Source organism: Meles meles, chromosome 20 (assembly GCF_922984935.1).
Source record: "Meles meles chromosome 20, mMelMel3.1 paternal haplotype, whole genome shotgun sequence".
Taxonomy (NCBI): Eukaryota; Metazoa; Chordata; class Mammalia; order Carnivora; family Mustelidae; genus Meles; species Meles meles.
In genome coordinates this window covers 31557505-31563671 of record NC_060085.1, presented here as the reverse complement: position 1 = coordinate 31563671, position 6167 = coordinate 31557505, and positions in this window count along the sequence as shown.

Sequence of the window (6167 nt, the reverse complement as noted above, 5' to 3'; positions counted from 1 at the left end):
CCCATGTAATCAAGGTCTTTAAAAGTAGAATAGGGAGGCAAAAGAGAGAATCAAAGAATGGTCTGACTACAGAAGGAAGGCATGGAGAGATGCAACATTGCTGGTGTGTGTGTCACCTTGCAGGTCATGATATGAGGCATGTTTATTTTTTTAACTGCAAAAAAAAAAATCAAATATAAATCTCTACTGAAAAAAAGTTATTCTAGTGAATACATCTAAGAAGGCACAAAGCAGGTAGCCAGGGCAACAAAGATCCTCTACCATATCAAGCTCTGTTCTGTTGCTCTTGAGATCTCAGTCTCTGTCATTATCAGCTCCAGCTTCTTTCTTGGTGGTGACTTTTGCCCATTTCTTCTCCTATTCCTGTTTGGCTTTCTACTCCTGGGACCATCTGTCTCTAACCATGACCATGGCCATTTCCAGATTGGAACTCCATCTTCCCTGGCCAGTGAATGGAAGTCTGCCAGCACTTCTTTTTTCCTTTTTTTTCTAACTTTATTGAAGACATGAAGGCTGGATCTTCAATATCTAACTTCTAGTGATTAGGGAAAGACCATGAGAATGTCAGAGATGCTGGCCCTGACATCACTGAGTCTCTGAACCAAAGTCAGATTTCTTGTTAGGTAAGAAACATAAACTTCCACTTGCTTAATCTACTGTTAATTATTTATTCTAGGGGCGCCTGGGTGGCTCAGTGGTTTAAGCCTCTGCCTTCGGCTCAGGTCATGATCTCAGGGTCCTGGGATCGAGCCCCGCATCGGGCTCTCTGCTCAGTGGGGAGCCTGTTTCTCCTTCTCTCTCTGCCTGCCTCTCTGGCCACTTGTGACCTCTCTCTGTCAAATAAATAAATAAAATATTTTTTAAAAAAATTATTTATTCTATAATTTGGTGACAATGCATTTCTAACAGATAGTATCCCCCTTCTATCTTTACTCATACCTTACCCTTCTCTTCTATTCTAATATAATCCTATCCGTCCTTAATCTACCTCCTTCACAAAGCTTCCTTTGCTTTTATGACTCATGGGAATCTCCTCCTCCTCAACCTCTCTACCACTATCCAAGCCAATGGTTGGTATTTTATGTTGTATTTTCCTCTGACTGCTTCATGTGTGTCAGCCCTGGCTGTTCTCTAGAGCAGCACTGTCCATCGGAACTCTGGGAAATATTTATGTCTGTGTAGTCCAGTATGGGAGCCATAGCTACCCATGTGGCCACTGGGCACTTGAAGTGTGGCTAGTGCAACTGAGGACCTGAAATTTTACTTTACTTTAATTTAATTTTTATTTTATTTTATTTCATTTTAAATAGCTGCACGTGGCAGGTGGCTACTGTGCTGTTCAGCCTTGCACTAGAAAGGCATTCCTTAAAGAAAGCAATGATTAATACATTTCTTTGCTTCTAGCAGAGAGGTAGACACTAGATATGTAAAAATTCATTTTTGGGTGACCTTTAATTACTCCACATTGCCCACAGCTGTGGTTGTCAATCCATTGGCCTATAGGAAATTGACAGGTAAGGTAAAGGAGAGATGTTTCCTGAGTGCAACAACAGGGAAAAGTGAGTTGCCTAAAGGTAGTGACTTTTCAACCCTAGATGATATTGTCATGTTGAAGGAAGAATCAATATGGCCAAATATCGCAATTTCCAGATTTTCTAGAAAATTGGGAATGTGTGGCCAAAAACATCACATTTTAAAATGTTGATAGTTAATTCAAATTTAAAAGAAAATAACTCTGGGTAGCACACATAAAAGACATGTTGGGCACATGTGGCCAGTGGGCCACCAATTTGAGGTCTGTGACCCAAGAGGTAAATTTCAGAGTCTTCCCAACCTGGAAGACATGCTGACATCCTAGGCTGGTCTCCTGCTCTTCATCCCCAGTGTAATCTGCTCCAGCAATCTTGGATCACTTACAGCTTCTAAACATATGTTGTATTCTTATGCATTTAAGCCTTTTTTCTGTTTTTTCTCATGCTTCTACAACACCTTCCACCTGCACACATCTCAACCCTCCTGTCTTCATAGAAGACCCTGGCTAGTCTTTGGGGTCAGCTTAGCTGTCCTTCCTTCCATAGTCTTCTCTGAATCTGCACAAAATCAAAGGTCTAACATAGCCCATTGCACAGATAGCTATTATTTTGCTTCTTATATGATATTAGAGTAAGTTACTTACTAACCAGCTTTAGTAATAATTACTGCCAGTTTCCAAGCACTGTGCTAGGTATGTAACTGTGTTAAGGGATTTATATAACTCACTGTCTCTTCTTTCCAGGGTTAAATAAGTCTCTGTTGCTACTTCGTTCTCTGTGAAGGTTGGGTGATGATAGTAACCACCTGCTTGGTAGTGAAGAATGAAAGAGATATTGCATGTCAAGCGTTTAGTACAATGCCTGGAGCACAGTAAACACTCAGCAAGGGATTGCCCTCATTGTCATTTCTTACCCTGGAATATGCCATGTACAGATGCCCACATGGTCACAAGGTCCTTTAAATTTTAAGTCAGACCATCCAACTAACATAGATCCAAATTTGGTGGGAAACTCCTGGAACTGATTTAATCTGAAATAGCAAGTAGATAAAACAATTTTGTTTATAGAATTTTCCTTTATAACAATGCTGTGATATAGTATTATGAATTTTATCTTGGAGATGAAGAATTGAAACACAAACAGGCAACATTGTCCAAAGTCACATGGGTGTCAGAGCAAGGATTTAAACTCGGGTCTGTTTAAAATCAAAGTCCAACAATGCTAAAGCCCCAGAGATCGGCTGATTACCTATTTCTTAGGCTAGGAAAGTGACTAAAACCAGGGTTGACTACGCAGATTGGTGAGAGTTGCGCTGCCAGAGCAGGCAAACAAGTCTGGGTCTCTTGACTCCAGAGGATTCTTTCATTCTAGCTGGATGCCTCTCTCTGACTAAAGTAGTGGTTTGCATTCAAGACCACTCTAAAGGAGGGATGGAGCTTCTGAATGGCTTTTGCATTTCCTTAAGCCACAATATTTTGAAGTAATAGCCTGGAGCAGACCCAAGGATCATCTTGCACAACACTCAGTCTCTAAAGATGCCACAGGGAATGACCACCCTCCATGACAGCCAGGCCAAAGGGGAAGGATCACTGGCCTGTCTTCAAAGACTACCAGCAGACCTCTTGGGAGACTTAGCCTAGCTCTTTGTTTCTTCCTCATACTTTAAAAAACCTAGAATATCTAGAAGGATCTGTTTCATGTCAAGGATGACAGACCCTGTGCTTCCCAAAAGAATACTTTCATTTTTCTGAAAGAATAGGGTTCATAACACTGAAAAGAAATAAAATGGAAAAAAAAAAAAAAGAATAGAGTTCATAATGTTGTGAGGCTTTTGGCTTCTGAAAATTTTTAAGAGTGGAAGAAAGTCACAATAAATCCTTTTTTATTTTCTTGGTGGAAAATTGATTTATTTTATTTTTTATTTTTTTACTGTGGTGAGAGCAGTTAGCACAAGATTTACTCTCAACAAATTTTAAGTTGCACCACACAGGATTGTTAACTGTAGGCAAAATGTTGTAATACAACAGATTTCTAGAACATATTTATTTTGGATGACTGAAACATTATACCCATTGAAAAACAACTCCCCAATTTCTGTCTCTGCAGCCCTTGGCAATCACCAAGGGCTTGCTGTTTCTACAGCTTTCACTTTTAGATACTTCATGTAAATGGAATAATGCAGAATGTATTCTTCTGTGACTAGCTAATTTCACTTAGCAAGATAATGTCTTCTGGGTTCATCCATATTGTCACATATGGCAGGATCTCCCTTTTTAAGGCTAAATAATATTCCATTGTGTGTACATACATTACTTTCTTTATTCATTCATCTGCCAATGGAAATTTATGTTGTTTCCGCATCTTGGCTATTGTAAATAATCCCACATTGAACACAAGAGTGCTAATATATCTTTAAGATCCTAATTTCAGTTCTTTTTAGCTATAAATCCAAACATGGGATTGCTGTCGTACTATTTTTAATTTTGGGGGGAACTCAGATTACCATTTTCCATAGTGAGCAAATCATATTACATTTCCTCCAACAGTGTACAAGAATTAGAATTTCTCTACATCCTCACCAATACTTGTTATCTTTTGTGTTTTGATGATTGCCACCCTAACTGGTATGAAATGGTACTTCATTGTGGTTTTGATTTGCTTCTCCTTGATGATTAGTGATGTTGAACATTTTCCATATACTTGTTGGGTATTTGTATGCTGCTTTGGAGAAATGTGTATTCGAATCTTTTCCCCATTTTTTTGAAAATAAGTTATTTCTTTTTATGTTGTTATAAGTTATGAGTTATAGGAGTTCCTTCTATTTTTTGGATCTTAACCCCTTACCAGATCTGTCGTTAGCAAATATCTTCGCCCATTCCATAGGTTGCATTTCACTCCACTGTTTCTTTTGCTGCACAAAAGCTTTTTAGTTTGATATAGTCTGACTTGCCTGTTTTTGCTTTTGTTGCTTTTGCTTTGGTATCCTATCAAAGAAATCACTGCCTAAACTATTAACATGAAGCTTTTCCCCTCACATTTTCTTCTAGGAATTTTATCAAAACAAAAACACAAATATAAAGATTTATGGGATACAGAAAAAATAGCACTAAGAGATAAGTTTATAGTGAGAAATACCTACATTAAAAAAGAAGAAAGATTTCTAATAAACAATTTAACTTTACACCCCATGAAACTAGGGGAGGGGAACCAAACCGATAGTTAGTAGAAGGAAGGAAATAATGAAAATTAGAACAGAAATAAATGAAACACAGAATAGAAAAATAGTGAAAAATCAACAAAACTGAGAGTTGGGTTTTTTGAGAGTAAACAAATTGATAGATGCTTAGGTTAACTAAGAAAAAATGAAGACTAAAATAAAAATTGAATAAGAATACATTTCAACTGATGACACAGAAATAAATAGGATCATAAGAGACTTTTATGAACAATTATACCAATAAATAGTTAACCTAGAAGATATGGATAGATTCCTAAAGACATACCCCCTACTGAAACTAAATCATGAAGAAATAGAAAATATGAACAGATAAATGATGAATAAGGAGAGTGAATCAGTAATCAAAAGCCTCTCAACAAAGAGAAGCCCAGGACTAGATGACTTCACTCATGAATTCTTTCAAACATTTAAAGGAGAATTAATACAAATCCTTCTCAATCTTCTCCCCAAAAAATTGAGAAGAAGGAATTTTGGGAACCTCCAAGCTCATTTTTTGATGACACCATTATCCTGACATGAAAGCCAGATAAAAATACTGCAAGTAAGGAAAACTAAGGCCAGCATCCCTGAGGAAGATAGATGCAGAAATCCTCAAAAAAAAAAAAAAAAAAAAAAATACTGGCAAAGCAAATTTAACAGTACATTTAATAGGATTATAGTCCACGACCAAGTGGGATTTATCTCTAGAATGCAAGGATGGTTCAAGTATAAAAACCAGTTAACATGCTATGCCACATTAACAGAATCAAAGATCAGAATTGCATGATCATTTCAATAGATGTAGAAAAAGCATTTGAGAAAATGCAGTATCCTTTCATGAGAAAAACTCTCAGCAAATTAGGTATAGAAGGACTTTACTTCAAAAGTATATATATCTACATAGAAAAGAAAATCTGGAGAAATAAACAGATAACAGATATTTCCTTTAAAACATGGATGTATTGAATGTCTTTTTTTTTTTTTTTTTTTTTTTTTTGGTTGCAGAGCACTCAAAATCTATTGGTGTGACTGGGCAAATCACTCCCCTTGTGACCATCTTTTCTCAAAGCTATCTGAAAACACCAGATCCTGGCTTTCCCAGCCTTTCTTATAGCTGGGATATGGGCAGTACTTAGACTCCACCAATCACCAATCAGATGGACTACCCAGACTCAAAATTGAAAATACTGATATTTAAAAGTAGAACTGCTCTAATTCCTTTCCAGGAAAGTGTTGCAGATATGGCAGCTGTTGCCACTTTCTGGTGGCCTCAGTGGCAGAGGAAATGTCCAGTGGTACAAGCTCTGTGTGTCCATGAGACAAGGTGTAGTGTGCGTGCCCAGTACCTTCATAAAATCAGTTTTATGGCCTGATGTTGAGCGTTGTTCCTGAGTGCCAGCATCCAAGTTCGGTTGTCT